We start from the raw sequence: 18,245 nt of genomic DNA, 5'->3' as shown, positions 1-18,245 counted from the left end.
TCATCCCGAAAAGATGACTGAGAAATAACAAATCATTAATAAGTCTAAAACCAGGTGTGGAAAGTCTTTAACTCAAGTCATTGGAAATAATCTTTTTTGTTTTGAGGTCAGAGAAATTTGTGACTGGTCAGGCATGAACAGTGATTGTGGCCAAATGGCCTTATTCCTGCAAATGACTGAACTTGCCACATCAACAGACTGTGATTTAATGTCCACCCAGCTGCAATGCCTGAGAAAAATCAAAAAGGACTTAACATAAAAGTTAACCTTTTCCACAAAGATGCTATAGCCCCTCCTGCAGAGAGATCCCTCTTGGAGTGAGAAAAAAATCAGGCAGCCACTAAAAGTGAAGGGAGCCCAGCTAAGAGCAGCTGTGAAGCAGCCGCACTTGCCTGCCACAGCACTCTGCAGAAGGGGCGGCACGGCGGGAGTGCTGCACCCCGGGCACTGAGCCACGCTCCAGCCGGCATCCTCCTTTGCGCCGGCAGGCCCAGGAGCAGAAGCAGCATAAGAAGATGCAAAGGTTAGAAAAGGTTAGAAACATCCTTCTACCTTCACTGCTCAGAATAAGGTTCACTTATAATTATTGACAAATATGTTTTGCTATAAATAACCTGGGTTTATTTTGATTCTACTAATGGAATGTTTTAAATATGTTTTTTAATTATCAGAAATATTAACTATGCATTAGTCTACATTAATAAGTAACCTTACATTCATCTACATTAATACATTCCATTTCCATCATTTTAGCACTACAGTTGATGTTTAAGACTGCAGAAAAAAATTGGGTTTGTATCAATGACAATCTGGGGAAAAAAGTGTCTGTGTTCCTAGGAAAGAAAAGTTTCCATTTACTGGAGAATATTTTCTAAAAAAGTTTAAGGATGGACAGACTGTAATATTTTACTGGAATAGAAATTAAATGTTTCATTGTACCTATATTGAAGTCTGTTTAGTCTTTTTAAAAATATCTCTTTTTCTAAACAGAAAAAAATTTAAGAAGCTTTTTTCTTCTTCTTTCTTATGTGCACACTAGTATCTGAATTCAATATGAGTTTGTGAATGATTGAAGCAGTTGATGAGGCCTTTTTGTGAATAATAATTATTTTAAAAATCTTTAAGCCCTCATCCTCCTCTCTGTGGGAGCAGAGCTGACCTAGAGATTGCATTGTTCAGGTTAAAACAATATGGAAACCAACAGTCAGCCTTTGGGTGAACCTCTTGGTAATTTAAATCCTGAACTAAGGTATATTATACAGTTTCATTTTTAGTTTAGCCCAAGTTTTCTATTTTTGTCAGGAATTTATCCATATCTGAACTTGGTTTTCAAGGAAGTGTTGAAATAGCTTAACCGCAGATATTAAAAAAATACATGTTTAGAAGTAACTAAATATGCCTTTTACTTAGTTTCAAACACTATCTTTTCCATGTAGGCAAGTTTCTAAAGACATATAATCTTCCCTCTTATTTTTTTTTTCAGTCATATGAACAAATATTTTGTTTTCTTCACAGCTTTGGACAAAAAATAATATGTGTATTCATCCCCAAATTCCAGTTCAAGTTGCAAGAAAAATAGTTTCAAAACGGATCTGAAGAAAACCTACAGAAGCATGTCCATTCTTGAGCAGGTGGAGAGGTAGGTCTTTGGGCACTGCAGCTGCTGAATTTCAAGCTTCTCTTTTTTTGCTGATCAAACTGCATAGTAAAAAATCGCTTGTTGCCACAAGCATGTAGTGTAAATTTACAAAGAATTATGTATGAAAGTACTGGGATGAAGAGTGCTGAATTATGCAGAAAGCAGACAGGAGAATGGGGATTTTAGGAGGTACTGTTATATTGTATACTGCAATTTCTTAAAATTCCAGCAACGAACAGTCTACAATATAGCAAAAAGTGATTCACTGCAGAAAAATACTCTATCTTTTCTTGATCCAGTACCTAACCTGTAAGCATAATAAAATATAAGAATGAAAAAGTTGAGGAGTCAATGACTTTAAGCTCAAGGTTTAAGTGAATCACTTTCATTAACCCAGAAGTAATTCTTTCCCTGTGAAACTGTTGAATACTCAGGCTCATCAATTGTACACATACATAAGTGTTTGCACACACATACATATATACTTAAATGACGGTACATTTGTGCATGTATACATAGTGGTGAAAGACAGCTTTAGGTATGAGATATGACATACCCAGTTTTGCTGCACTGAAAACAGAAACAACTTTGATTTCCTGTTCTTCCACTGGGATCTTTGAACTATGTTTTGTATTCTTCTTGCTGGTAATTATGATGTAAAACAGTAGTTCCACTTTTTTTTCACCTATTGGCTCCAAGTAGAAATTACATGCCAGACAGAACATGCTCTTCTATGCACATCCCACAGAACTTAGCAACTCTGCAAAAATTTCAAAACCAGAACATGATATTCTTAAACTAAACACATCAGTTCTTCACTGAAAACTCAAAAGATCATGCAGAGAAGTGCCACAGAATGTCTTGATTATAAAAATTTTGGAACTGACCTTTCCTATCATTCTTTTTAAGACTGACTCCACAACTGGATAACATTTCTTAGATGCAAAAATATTTTTCCTCTTACTGAAATTCTTCATTGTATTACTGAGAAAAAAAAAGACCACTGAAATGCAGTAAGGGACAAGTTGATTTGGGAACCCAAGCTATGGAGAATAACGGGCTGTCAAACAGCCAGTTTAACATTGCCTAGGAGAAAGAGGAATTACACTTCTAGTATTGGATATATTAATGGGTTTTGCTGTTGTTTTCAAGTTATAGGTGCTAAAATTTTTGGGGAAGACTAAGAACTTCCCCACAAAAATATTTTATTTGTTAAAAGCAAGCTAATCCATTAAAACGCAACTTTGACACAACATTTTTTAACACCCTTGCCCATCAGCCTTAAAACTGAACGTCATTTACAAGGGGAAATGATTTGGAAAAAATGCTGTAATCAGTCCACACTGGAATGAAATTACGTTCCTAATCTTGAGCCAATTACAAAGAAACCTTTAATTTCAAAGAATTGATAAATATGTAATAGTGACAGGACTGACCTTTTTCCAGAACTGACTATTTTCTTCATTGCATTTGATAGTAAAAAAGTGGGTGGAAGGAAGAGGTGTACTTAAAAATAAGAGGGACTTAATGGTTACAATTCATGAAAACCTAGGTTCTTTGTTGCCAGAAGAGGGGCTTTGGGGCTGTTCTTAATCTAACAAAAATAGATGGAAAATCCATCCTCCTCTTCAGAGAAGGACTTACTTAGCTACAATTGCTCACTGCAAACAGACACAAATGACAAAAGGTTATCTATTAATTAGTGGAAGAAATATATCTAAGAAAAGGCAGAGATAAAATTGTCAAAATAGAATTTCCTGACAATTTCCTGAAACTTTAGTCATGGATATAAACCTGCTATGGTACTTACCCTCAGGTATCATACTCTAGAGAACATATCAGTTTACTAGATAAGACAAAACCTTTTCTTCCTTTTTTTTTTTTTTCTGTTTATAGAGATTATTTTTGTGCATATCAACCACATGTAAATTCTAGCTCATGCAAGATGCTAGCTAGAGCATCTGTTCTATGCAATACTTAAATTATATGCACCTTTTCACAAGAGCACTATGTTTCAGTATGCAAAGCAAATGATATAATCACCATCTTGGAAAGGATGGCCAACCAGAAGAACAGCCTCTCATGAATAAATGCATTTGGATCCAGGGCTTCAAGTGTTCACATCAGCTGCTCACCTCCCATGGGATGAGGGGAGAGTCAGAAGAAAAACACAAGCATCTGCAAATGTGATCAGACTGCGTGTTGCAGTACGTCCTGCCCAGGTTTGTCAACTTTAACAAGGACATAGTTAAAGTATTGGAGATGTTAATACTGTCAGCTTTGATTATTTTGATTTCACTATTCAATACATACCAGTATTTAACCAGTGCACCATCACTAAAAGTGAAGTATTTTCATACAGCTAGCAGTCTGCTGTGGAGAAAATAAGGATGACATAAAAAGCTAATATCACTATTATGTTCACTAGAGGTGGCAACACACTCAAATGATTAAGGAGCACTCGCGGTAATGAAGATACTTGGTTAATAACTGAGGAAGATCTCAAAGCAGATATTTTACATGGCATTCCTGCATTTCAGCTGTTCCAGGTATTTCTTTGAAGCTGAAGGGCAGTGACTAGCTCCCACTGAAGTCACTGACAGGCTGCCATGCACCCTTGCAATAACTGGAGAGGTCTCAATGGGCTCCAAGCAGAAGGATTAACTGGGGTTTCTAGGATAAACTTCCTTGTGCTCGGATTAAATTCCTGTAAATGTCTAAAGCAGGGCCAGCTGAGGTCCATGTGCACTCAGAACATGACCAAGCCTTACCCATTTTCTGTATGGCAGCACATAAAGTTTTATATAGCTACTCAGATGGAACAGGAATCATCCCATCAGTCACTGGTAATCATCGCTTTATAATGTCATATAGAAGCGTTATCTAAAGATGCAGCTGAGGCCAGGGCAAACTGCATTAATTGAAGATGAAACGCTTTTCATGGGCCAAAGCACTTACAACCCAAATAAATAAGATAATAAAAGAGGTGAGAAAGTTAATAAGTTTGATTGATATTGTCAAGTTCATATTAACTGATGAAGATAGAAAAGACAGTAACCTATGCCTGAATGCACACACAGCCCTCAGTGGATGTCTGTTATGTCCCCTGGCCACATTAATCCACAGAGGATATGAGTTGTTACAATATCTGAATTCCTGCTTTCCGTTTGTTAGTACAAGCTCTTGCAAATCACCATCAATAGTTAGGGAAGTTTCCTGGCTTGACCTGTCAGGTGTCAGCAACAGATGAGCAAGTAGAGAATGTATTCATATTTGATTTCTAAGGAGAAAAATGGACTAAATTGTTGTATTAGTTCATGGGATGAACGTTTGCAATTGAAACTTGAGCATAGAACTTTTTAAGTGAAATTCATTGCTTTTAAAACTCCATCACATTTGCCTTGACAGCTGCACATAGAGAGCTGACTTGCTAAGCTGCAGTAACTCTTTCTGTTCCAAACAGCTCTTCACAGCCTTCTCACCTAAACAAAGGTGGTGTGAAAGTACTAAATTAAAAACAAGGAAAAGCATCACACTTCTTAGTAGTAACCTCACTCTCTGTTTTCCTTCCTTACATGCCTATACGTCATCCCCTCTGAACAAATACCTACTGGTCATACACATCAGAGAAGGTACTTGCCACATGGACCCCCTGCCCTCACGTTTAGTGCCTGAGGGTGCAGTGAAGAAGATCTGAGTGCCGATCCAGCAGGCAGTCCGAGGCAAAGCAGGGCAGTAGGTAGGACCGGCAGGCAGGAGGCTCAAGGCAGATTTATGACTGAAGCCACAATCCTGAGCTATGGCAGGATGGCCATAGACCGGTGGGGCAGCAAGCCATCAGAGTGGGGTTTGTCCCTAGTGAAGCAATGACACAGCACAGCCAGGGTACTGATACTGAGGTGGTTTCAATGTTGCCTGAAGTAAACTAACATCTCACAGGGCTTCACTGGCATACAAGATCTGCTTTCTGCTTTTGCCCTCTGTAAAGCAGCATGGGGATTGGAAACACAGGAGAAAGCAGCAAAAAGAAAGGAGATGTAAAATCCTAAAACGTATACCTTGGCTAGGCAAAGAAAGGTGCTGGCAATGAGGTTCCTGCATTTCTTTCCCTTAGCCAACATGTAACCTAAACTCCTATCATCAACAACACTTAAATTACACTTCTATGGTCTCTTTCCCTTACAAAGTTAGCAAACGTAGTGCTGCTGAGGGTTTGGGTTTTTTTCAGCTTTCCACAAGTTATTTTTTAAACTTGGATCCAACTCCAAACCAAGTCAGATCTGAGCATAGACTACAGGCACACTCAGATTTCAAAAATTAAGAGCACAGAATTAGATTCCTACTCGAAATTCAGAACTGCAAAATGAATGACCTGATTTTCTGAAGTTTTTACACATAACAACTCCCACAGATGTCAGCAAAAACCTTAATTCAGAGTTTTACTTCAGTGCTTCAGAAATCAGGTCACTTGTTCAGGTGCCTAAATATAGGTTTAGAAGAGTAGCTACAGCTTTTATTTATTTTTAAAATACTTAGATTCAGGGTTCAAAGCAGGGTATTGCTTCAGCTCACGCAAGAGAATTTTGCAAAACTTAGGCCAGGATCCAAGTTTTTTAAGGACCCATGAAGTCCAGCAGTGTACAGAGCCAGGGCGTCAGTCTTTCACAGCAACCACAGGTCCCCATCCATTTGTAGGAGAAACGTTGGCCTTTTCCTCTAGTGATCCTGTAAATGACTCTGACCCAACAAGGGGCTCAAGAACAGCCTCTTCCTCAGATGCTCTTTGTTTTTCTTCACACAGTGTTTCCTAAAACGCTGATTTAAATAAATAGTAGATGCATGACTGGATGTAGTAACACAGACAAGGATTAAAGTTCCACTATTATGTACTAAAAAAGCATGAGTATGCAGAAATTATTAATTATGTGGGCTTGATTGTTTATAATGTTATACATAACTATAAAAATAAATAGTAAGTGGCAGACTTCTCTGAGCACTTTTCTTTGATTTCCCTAAAATAGGTGTATGTTTGCTTTTTTGTGTGTATGTGTCTGTCTAATTTGCTGCCAAGAGGTAGAGAGGTTAACAGAAGGACAACTTTTGCAAACGACAGACCTGGAATCACTAAGGTGAAACCCACAGGAGCCATAATCAGATGGAAACTTCAAAATTTTCATCATGTATCCACTGTGTACGAGATGATCCTTACTGAAATAATTTCTTTTTTAGGGTTCAATTCTTTGCTGCTTTACATAGACTCAATGCTATAGATCCAGCTATATGAGAGGGGATTTTTTTGCCCTTGCCCCACAGCTGTCAGGTGAAAGACTTCTTGTCTCCCTGCTTTCAGCCTGGCAAAACCATGCAGCATTACCCCTTCAAAACCAAATCTTTGTGGTTCTGCCTCAAATCTTCCTTCTATTTTAATCAAAGAAATTAAGCTTGGAAGGCTAAAGAATTTAACAACTGAGACAACAAAATTACTCTAAAACAGCTTCTTCAAAACAAAGTATTTTTTCCTGCACCTCAAGAAAACACCAAAACTAAAAAAAAAGACAGTAAATACTAGGTTCTACACATCTATTTCCACTTCCCTAAATCTTTCTTTGCATTAGCCTGCAGACTTTCCCTCAACCCAGATGGCCTTCAGCTCTAGCTGGAAGACAGAGAATCCTTACTGTGGAAAGTAGTAAGCATGATTGCCAATGGGTCAATAGTCTCTTTAGGCTCCCCCTCTTCCTCAAATCATCTTCTGTAAGGTTTAGCATGCCATTAATGATTCATCTGAATATCCATAACTCTGCTCGTTTACTTTCTAGCATACTCTACCCAAAACTGTGCCAAGTCCATTACTAATACATAGACATATGTCATTCCTGCATTGGCAAAAAAATGGCAGACAGCAAGAGTTTGGGTGACAGGGTAAAGGATGAGACTTGAGGACAGCTCCTATTTTGGGGGGGGTTGTAACAGCAGCAGCACAGATGAGCTTTACTCCTGCTGCATCTGTTTCTAGGGGATCTGTGAAAATCACAGCGCAAATTTTGCAGTGTAACTGCTATTATACACACAGGAAGCTGGATCCAAGGAATTTAATTCATCCATCAAGAACTGAGAAATAAAATTTGTCTTGTGGCCAGTTCAGGTAGTGAGATGGCACAACAACAAAGGGCCAGTGCATTCAGGTGCAACAACAGGCAGCAAAGAGAGTGATCTTTCATATTATTTGCTATGGTGTTGGTGCATTATGACCCACAACTCTTAAAAGCACAGTCCTAGGAGTGAGAGAGAGACCCAAATCTAGGCTTGCAGTCCGATCTGGAGAAACCATAGGGGACCAATTTAGGGCCAGCAGATTGCACCAGGGGTCCTGAACACCCCGTTGGGACTGCACCCTGGGCACTCTCACTACATCCTCACCCGCTCAGCCCCAGGCACACACAGGCGCCGCAGCAGCAGGGACTTGAAAGCCCCAGGTGCTTCAGGCAGGTCTCAGCTGGCAGCAGACAAACAGGCACTTCCCTTGCCTCCTCCTTACTCCCTCCCCCACCTTCCACTGCTTTTTTTTTCACTCTTTCCCCATGCAACACTTCACTAGAAACCTGACAGATTTAACAAGTCATGGAGAGAAGGTTTTGTCATCCAGGAAGACAACCAAGCCAGTGTTTCAGATTTTTGTATACATTGCAGGACTCCCCATGGTCACTTGCTTCCCAGGAGCCATAAGGGAAGGAAGAAAATGCATGTTCTTTATGCATTCACTTTTCTATACATCTGTATTATTTCCATACTGCTTAAACTACTTGGAAGGGTTTCCGAGTGACCGGAGCGTAGACAGAAAGGTTCAGCATGCTGACAGCAGGGATGTTGTCATGGTAACAACAGAGAGGGAGACCCAGTGCTTAGAAACTTGGAGGCAGGTAGCTAAAGATGCCCAGAAGCCAGGGACAAGCGTTTGATACCACCCTGTTACCTCAAGGCAAATTTCAGATGAAGATGAAACCTTCTGCCCCATGCTCATAATTAACGATACCAATTGCGCTCTTAGGCACAGGGATTCACAGCCTTTGCATTCAACTGCGGGAAAGTACTGCTTATAACAGAATACTGAATCATCATTTTCCTGTGCATTTCATTATCTGTGTTTCTGTAGTGACAGTATATATAGTGATGGAAATAAAATCCCTAGCCAGCTGCAGATGACCCTGTAATTGGTGACATTGAGTTTATTTGTCATCCATTAGTCATGATGTAAATTGTCAATGAGTGTGGTGGGCTGGTCTTGTCTGGACACCAGATGCCCACCAAGCCGCTCCTGAGAAGGATGGGGAAGGAGAAAATAAGATGGAAAAAAACTATTGGGTCAAGATAAAGGCAGTTTAAAAAAACAAAAGCAAAGGCCATGCACAGAAGCAAAGGAAAACAAAAGATTTGTTCTCTACTTCCCATCAGCAGACAATATCCACCCACTTCCCAGGAAGCAGGGTTCTAGTACACATAGCAGTTACTCCACAAGACAAACATCATAATAACAAATGCCCCCTCTCCTCTCCTTGCTCTTAGCTTTTATTGCTGAGCAGACATTGTATCATATGGAAGGTCCCTTTGGTCAGTCTGGGTCAGCTGTCCTGGCTTTGTCCCCTCCCAAGATCTTGCCCAGCCCCCAGCCTAGTGGTGAGGGGGGGGAATGTGGGAGATACAGCACTGATGCTGTGCCAGCGCTGCTCAGCAGTAGCCGAAACACTGGTGTGTCAGCAACAGTTTCTAGCTACCAATACAAAGCACAGCACTATGAGGGCTGCTACGGGGAAAATTAACTGTATCTCAGCCAGACCCAATATAATGAGTAAAAATATTCTTAAAATGTACCTGCCCATGCACAAAGATCTGACTCATTATAAGGTGAATGATGATATGAATTAGGGAAAAAAAAAAAAAAATAACCCACTTGCAAGGAGAAACAAGAAAAACCCCAGCCTTACTCCTTTGGCTTACAAATACTTATGGTTCAGCATGACAAATGAAATTTTAACCTACTTCCCTCTGCGTTAGTAAGCGCGTAATTATGCACAGTTAATTTATTTGCATTCATTACATCCACATGGATACTTAAGTATCCATGTGAACTCACAGAGGTAGATCTGTTGCTACAGGCAAGGTCCTGTACATTACATGATTTGGTGACTCTGCAGTTTGTCCCTTGCTGCAAAATATGTTCCAGGTACTTGGCTGTCATCATGCACAAAAGCAGCTCTAGCAAAGCCTTTGCAGTGCAAGGAAAAGCTTGTGAATGTGAGCTGAATACCAACTGCAACAGTCATGTCTTCCTGCACTAGCAAGCAGACTACAACAGTACACAGTTCTCAGCAACATCGTTTATCTTGAAGGGCTGCTAACTCTGAAACTCTGAAAGCAGGAAATGATCATCAGAAAGAGTGGGAACACCACGACATAATAAAGCAATAGTAACAGAAGGTTATCTGTCCAGATTCAGATCTCAGCCTTCATTTAAACATATCTGAAGCTCCTGCAAAATGCCCACATTCCCAGCAGTGATGCAGAATCTAGGGATCTTGGCACAAATTTTTTATTCATTTGGCTTTGTAGTAGGATGCCTTTCACCTACAAATTCATGCAATTGTACATACACAAATCTAAATACATGAATTTTTACTATACATTTGCAGGAAATGTTATTGTAGATAGTGCAATGCATCTCACTAACCAGAACTCAGAAAACATAAAATGACTAATATGTACATCATCTTTTTACACTGAAAGTCTTTCAGATAGTGATTTTATCCACTGCATGTTGTCTATAATTTGTGCTATATGCACACTAAATATAAACCTGAAACTAAAGAATTATTTTGAATTTAATAAAATTCATATTTTATTAATTGATATTTATATCAAAAATAAAACCTAAAAAACAACCAAAAATCAATCACAACTAAACCAACCAAACAAACAAAAAAACCCAGAACACACCCAGAAGAGAAAGCAGATTCTCATTTTTGGTGGTTGGTTGTTGTTTTTTTTAATGCTGAGGAATCAGACCATATCAATGTATTTTAAAACACATCTGGAGCACTGCATCCAGTTCTGGGCTCCCCGGTTCCAGAGAGACAGGGAATTACTGAAGAGGGTCCAGTGGAGGGTCATGAAGATGATGAGGGGACTGGAGCATCTCCCTTCTGAGGAAAGGCTGAGAGAGCTGGGCCTGTTCAGCCCGGAGAAGAGAAGGCTGGGAGGGGATATCATCAATGTCTACAGATATCTTAAGGGTGGGTGCCAAGAGGACAGGGCCGGGCTCTTTTCAGTGGTGCCCAGCGACAGGACAAGGGGCAACAGGCACAAACAGCATCTCAGGAAGTTCCACCTGAATGTGAGGAAGAACTTCTTTACTTGGAGGGTGACAGAGTACTGGCACAGGCTGCCCAGGGAGGCTGTGGCGTCTCCTTCTCTGGGGACATTCAAAACCCACGTGGACATGACTCTGTGCAACCTGCTCTAGAGGAACCTGCTTTAGCAGGGGTTGGACTAGATGATCTCCAGAGGTACCTTCCAACCCCAACCATTCTGTGATTCTATGAAAAGTATGACATTTTAAGGAAGGTGAACAGAAAACCTCAACTCTGCCCTTTACTACCACACTGAAAGCCATTTTTCTGTTGGCTGATTACAGCCACCTTCACTTGCAGCAAGGAAGAGGACATTCATTCAGCTCAACCTGGCAACCTGCCTTGGTTCTGGAGCTAAATTTCTGTGTCACAGACTTTCAGGGGAAGACAACAATAGTAGATTCTTCAATAGTAACTACTACATTTAATGAAGGGAGAGAATCTTATTACTGCAGTCATTTGTTGCTATAGCTTCCCATGTTAAAGCTAAAGAAACCATTAGAGCATCTTTCTACCAGAGGCCAAAGATTTCATTCAATTACACCCATTCCGAGTGCAATAATTTGAGTCTAGCAAAAGCCTATCTTCCCAAAAGCCATCCACCTTCAATTTGAATGTGCATGCTATTTTTCATTTTAATTTCTGAGATTTTGACTTCCAGCCACTGGTTCTTCTTCTTCTTGGATATTTTTGAACCAAGAAAACATTTAAACATTCTAACCAAGTCCCTTCTTGATGTCCCTTTTAATAAACTATCTGCTGTGGCCACTTGTCAGGCAAAAAAGGTAGCCTAGGAAGAGAAAAACCTGATTCTGGTCAACTTAATTCTGCAGCATTGCCTTTTCAGAGCATATCACCTTGCATCCCTACTCTACAAGTTTTGGCTCATAAGTTGGCTCTCATCTTGACATAAATAACATCATCACTTCTCTCAAACAATCCCCCTTTCTGTCCTCCCTTTACAGGTCTATAATACCTTTACATGAATCAGAGTGATTTTTACTCCCCTGAGGAGTAAGAATTCCTCCTTCCCTCTTCCCACTCTCTCTACCTCTCTCTCCCCCCCAAGTAAGTCAGCAGCTTTATGCTTGTTTTAAAGACTGGTGATCAGAAGCACAGAAAGAGGATAACACTTGCTCTGTATCGCATATCAGACAAGGGCAGACCCCTGTAACCTAAATCTCCTGGCTAAATCCAGTAATGCATTAGTAATGCTAGTTCTACTGTCTCTAACCCTTACTGCTGGTTGTCTTCACTGCACACACAGACTGTCAGATTTCATATTTTCTTATATTAAAATGTATCAAAGATGTCTAGTATCGCCATTTTTTTCAGGAAACTTATATTTGATTCCTTATAAGGCACTTGCAGATTTAGTGCAAATCTGCTAGAATGGGGTTCTCTGCTTTCTTGACAGACAGAGAGGAAATCTATGGAGGTGGGAAATCAGACTACGATTACTTTTAGTTTAGGATGTTGTGGTTAAGGCACCTACCAAACAAAACTTAGAACAGGAATATCTGACTCTACCAGAAAAAAAATGAGCCGATTCAGACATAAACCATCAACTGTGAGCCCTTCCCCCTGTATTCTGAACACACCGATCTCCCAGACTTAACAAAAAGGCAATCTCCTACCAACAAGGTATTGATCTCCTCCACATTGCAGCAGCAGCATTTCCTGGAAGCATCAGATGGTGGATTTATAAACTCTGCAAACATTAGGAGCACAGATACACTTTTAGTGAATTGTTTCTGTATTACAGATGCCATGCAGTCTCATGTTATGTTTGATTTGAAATAAACAACCTATATTTTATAAGTTTAGTGATTTAATAATTGCAAAGTCTCAATGCAGACAAGTAATAGCAAGTCAACTAGTCTGTGGTCAAGTGAGGCAAAACTGATTCACGTCACAGATGTAACCCAATACTCTGCAGAGCACACATCAAACTGCATTCTTGCTGTTCCAGAAGAAAAAGAAAGAAAAAAGAGAGTTATATTCTACGGGCTGTGAAATCATCACTTTCTACGGTACAAGTCAATGAAGATGCTAGAAGATGTGGGGGATGGACAGTCACATGGAAGACTAGGTAATGGTTTGCCTGTTTACTACTAACACTGTTGTTTCAAAAAAATAAAGTGACTGACTTCTCAGACATGATGTGATTCTGTCAGTATGATATGAGCTAATAGTGTTATAGCATACATAGTTTAGATAAATCATTCATAATTTACCATCTACAAGTGACATCTACCTACCTATCAGTGTTCTCATATGGATCCTATTAAATGTACCTTCACAGTGGTCATGAATTTCTCCTGACAACCATGACTATAAAGACAGGAAAAGTTATCAAATCTTGCATCATAATTTGTCTGTTGGTGCCCATAAAACAGTGTCATATAGTGGCAGTACAGACAGGGTGACTTCAGTCCCAGGGTGAATTCAAAATCCAGGACAATCAAAAGAAGATGGAAAGCGTGGTTAGTCCTGCAGTAGCCCCATTGCCTCCTCCATTGGTGGCTGGGACTCAGATGACATTCCTGGAGGAATCTAAAAGAATAACAGAGAATCATACTCCAGCCACAACACTTGCTTAATTGCTTCTAACCCAGGGACCAAATGTAACCTTCAAAATGCTAACAATGAACATGAAAGCCAATTCCTTACCACTGTAGTGTAATATGCTCTTGATAGGTGTTCACTACTCAAAAATGTTCTAGGAAAAGAATCGGGCCTTTAATGTTCTGTTTTCTTCACTGCATTATTTTTAGGCTAAGAAGACTGTGATCATGCACGGGACAATCTTGGGCTCCCCCATAATCAGATTCTGTTATGGAGGCAGGCTAACTTTGTTAGGATTATGAGACCATTAGGATGCACTGTTCTGTGTTTCAAATTCCAGGGTAATTCTCCCCCTCCCTCCTGCCACTGCTGGCAGCAGCCACATACAGATGCTCTTCCCACAGCACAAGGTCATAATCTATTTCAAATTCCAGGTTGGACTTAGACTGGGAGCAAAAGTGTGTGTGCATGCACGTGACTGCACAGCTATGAGTGAGGCTATGGGGGGCACATGCCTATGTGTTCATGCCTGCCTGCCCATCTGCCTGCGACTATATGAGAAAGCTTACAAAAACTTTTAAAACCTGTTTTCCTGGGTCTTTTCTGGCAATTGCTCCAAGAATACTTTGACTACCCTTCTGATCCCCCCTACTTGCATTGGGCTGTACCTTATCATTTGAGCAGTACAACTTTCACAGCATGCTGGTCCCTGGGGAAGAATAAAAACTGGTGGGTTTGCAGGCTTCCTCCGCTGGGGTTACACAGAGAGTGGAGAGATCGCTCACAGCAGGATGGACACAAACCATCACGTGTACTCTGCACCTACAGAACTTATTTGTCTGACCATGCAAAGGATATATTTCTGCTTGGCAGGTTTTAGTTTAGCTAGTATACACAGGGAACAGATCTGAATTATTGGCATAGGAATAATTGTCAGACTTTTGCGGAAAGTCTGAGACTTAAAGCCTCAAAATTTTACTTTTTACTATCTGGTTTTACTATCTGTCTCCTCAATTTCTCGGGTATCTTTTGATTTTTGCAATATTCATAAAAACCTCAACTAGCAATTCTACAACGGTTTCAAAGAAAAAATGATTAGCAAAATGTCATGTGGGTACACACCTTCCTGAATGCTGTTATATTTAACCATGAACAGATGTCTGATAAATCTTTACCTTTGTTTCAGTAAGTGCTTTGCATCAATTTAAAGCCCACTTTAATTTAAAGTCAATTTAAAGACTAAAACCATTTCCAAGAATGTAAACCACAAATTGATCTGAATTTACTACTCTGACTTGCCTTGCCATCTGTCAAATTACAAAATTTCTTTCTATGTATATTGCTCAATATTAGGCACTAAATAGATGAAAAGCATTTCAGACCTGACATTGCTACCTCAAAAGGTCAAATAAACCTAACGACAAATAAGTTTGAGTAAGGCAATGGGAGCAGGTGACAGCTTTGATTAAGGACTGAAAGATTCCAAGCGTATTCAGAGATGGATGGTAAGTGGTTATTATCTGCATGAAGACGACACATCTCACTAAGACACATTCCGAATGAAACAGCAGGAGGATAACAGCAGTTTGAAATAACAGAAAATCTTGCACCAGAGATAATATACTGAGGGAGGGCATGGTGCAAGTAAAGTAATTGTATCTGCTAAAACTCCACATCCGGAGTACCCACTCCCAAAGCAGCTAAATGTTATCATTTGTTATGTAGGCATTTTCATTTGTTTTAATTTCCCTGAGAGTAGCAGTGGTAGCTGGACTCAGATTTAGAAGCTCAGCATACTTGTGAAAAGAACATTGGGGATAACCATTAGAAATATAGTCTCCTTAATACGAATTCTGATGCAAGAAAAATATGGGAATTTACAAACGTAGCAAAACTACCACACCTGTATGTGATTTACTGGCCTCGGAGTTAGAAAGCATGAAAAACATATTGACTGCTCTCTGGTGTATTACAGGACATTTTAAAAAAAAAATCAGTTTATGCCAGTAGAACACAGATGTTTTATGGTGTGCTTTTTATTTTATTTCCCTTTATTTTTTAAATTTGGAATAGAGTTTTCCAATGATACATTTTTAAATCAAAAGTAGTAGAAAAGATCACAAAAAGGTCTCCTTTAGCAGATAGTGTATTCAGAAAAACAATACTCTAGAAAAACACATATGACTAGTTCCATCAAACTTGAAAAATCTGTCAGTTCCTCTAGCTCACTTATGTGCCGTAATAAAAAACAATAGAGTCTTGGAGTCTGTCAAATCTTAGATTAATAATAAATGAGCACCAAATGATAAACAGAACCTTTCATTGTTCTATTGCTGAAGATTACTGCAGGGTAAATACTAACAGGAAGCTGAGCAATGTTAAACATACGGCTTAATGGAAACATTATTTACAGTAGGAAAACGTATCCAAAATTCACACTAAACTAAAAGGATCAGACATATGTTAAAAAAATAATAAGTTTTGGAACACATTATATTATAAGGCAAAATATTTTAACAGAAATTACTTGTCAAGATTTAATTGCAAAAATATCCAGAGAATTTAGAGTTATGTTAAGCTGTACAACTACAGCCTTTGATTTGTTGATGCTGAGGAGGTAGAGACATATGCTGACTGGGAAGAGAAATGCTGATTGGGAAGGGAAAACTGGTGAATGTGCAAGAAACATTGCAGCAGGAATAGTACAATAATGTACAACTTTCTTCCCGTTCCAGGAAACAGGCTAATTCCTAGTTTATTCCTCCTCCTTTCAGTAGATTTTAGTAATAGGGCATAGACAACAGAAGATTCAGCCCAGTGATGGATGGGCACAAGATATATAAGAAACTCTACTACCAGCGTGCTGCAGAGCTGGAGCAGAATACAGGAGCATCACTCTGTTACAGTCTTAGATGACTGGGTAGGAGACCTAAAATTGCAAGCAGAATTTTGGTGGAGAGAATGAAATAACCCAAATCAGAGAATGTTCAGAAGAGAGATTTTTTGCATGACCTACTTGCCACAGTCATAGTTAGAGAGTGACAGAGGCCATTAGAGTTCATCTTTTAGAAAAATGAAGGCAACAAAATATCTTCTAACACCACATTTGAATGTATCCAGATGGAGTGTCACACATTTATGAACCTTACCTAAAGAATTCATGAAAGCAGTGACAGTAAGAAGGGTCTCAGAGTCCCAATACATAATCGGTTAAGTCAGACCGGCTGTATCTGCACCCTGTCCTAACTAGGACAGCAAGCAGAAATGGATGTATAGAAATAGGTGTTTGAGGGAATATTTCCTTTGTTTAGCACATAACTGTGACTGCTAGTAATATACTAGTAATATATATGATATAGATATTAAATATTATATATATAAAGTGTATAAAGTATATACTATATATATATTATATACACAACTGGTAATATACTAGTAGTAACCAGCTGTACTGTTAAAAATCTGTTGAAAACATGCCTCATCCTGAAAGAGTTCAAAGGATTGTCCTGTTCAGTTTATTCACAAGACAAGGCAACTTTCTTGTCATCTACAAATATTTGTTTGAGAAAAGATTTCTGATGACAGACCACTCTTTAATCTAGCAAAACAAACACATGAAGTGATCCCAAGGGTAAAAATGGACCCTGGATAGACAAAAACTGTGAAGAATTTACAACACTTTTTTAACAGCTACTTAAATAGCTTAGCTAGTAAGACACTGGGTTGCCTGTTTCTTAGTATGTAAATCAAAATGGCTTTAAAAAAAAAAAAAGATAGGACATATAGATCAAGGAGATACCATGCTTACAAAATAACTCTCTTAATGCCTAAATTTCTTTGCCTGGTGCATCATGATCAACACTTTTCCCTGAGCACTGAGTATGTGACTCTAGCTAGGGACTGGTCTGCTCATAGGATTTTTGAATGCTCACCTGACGTGCTGGCTGCATCTTATAGTGCTTAGGGTATGTTGCTATATAATCTGTCACCATCTAAAGGGGTGAGACTGCTGTGGAGGCATTCCATTAAACACGGTGTCACTTTGCTTTCTCTCTCTGTAACTACCATTACAAAGGTCTTACTGCATGATCCTAATGCTTTGATTTCCTTAGGGATGCTACTTATGTTTTTTAATGCACAGAGAGCAAGCCCACTGTAAATACTAGTTGTTAATGTAAAATACATATTCAGGAACTCTAAGATAGTAGCTTGAGAAGAATTGGAAATGTACTTATGGATTTTTACAGCAATGGTGGGCAGAATAAGGTTATAAAAATTGCCAAAAAGATTGCATTCAGGTTCCTGTATGTTCCTTTCTGCTGAAGCTTGCATCTAGGGCTATTCCTTGGCAGGGGTTTGTTACTGATGGGTGAAATAGAAGCAAATAGTCATCATTCCATTAAAGACCAGAGCTTCTGGAAATAAGGGAGCATTAATAAGTCTACTCCTAACTCAGCTATTCCTTAACACCTCTCCTGAACCTTACAGATAGAGTCCATCCCTCATCCAGGAGGGAGAAGGAAAGGAAAGATCCTGGGAAAAGCAGTCACCTCTCTGACTTCCCTGGGCAAAAGCCTAGTTCTATAGACCACACTTTTCTTTGGCTTCCGTATGAGAAAAGTCTTATTACTCTA

At 39.3% G+C, this 18,245-nt stretch overlaps 1 long non-coding RNA gene across 1 annotated transcript; it reads left to right on the top strand.

Annotated features, from left to right (window-relative positions):
- Positions 1-362: 362 nt before the first annotated feature.
- LOC119144875 lies at positions 363-13,157 on the top strand. Its single transcript, XR_005103241.1, has 4 exons — positions 363-533; positions 1,516-1,639; positions 3,658-3,861; positions 13,016-13,157. It is a non-coding gene; the product is annotated as an uncharacterized LOC119144875 (long non-coding RNA).
- Positions 13,158-18,245: the final 5,088 nt, after the last annotated feature.

Source organism: Falco rusticolus, chromosome 3 (genome assembly GCF_015220075.1).
Source record: "Falco rusticolus isolate bFalRus1 chromosome 3, bFalRus1.pri, whole genome shotgun sequence".
Taxonomy (NCBI): Eukaryota; Metazoa; Chordata; class Aves; order Falconiformes; family Falconidae; genus Falco; species Falco rusticolus.
Note: the sequence above shows the minus strand (reverse complement) of the source record. Positions and strands in the feature narration are given on the sequence as shown.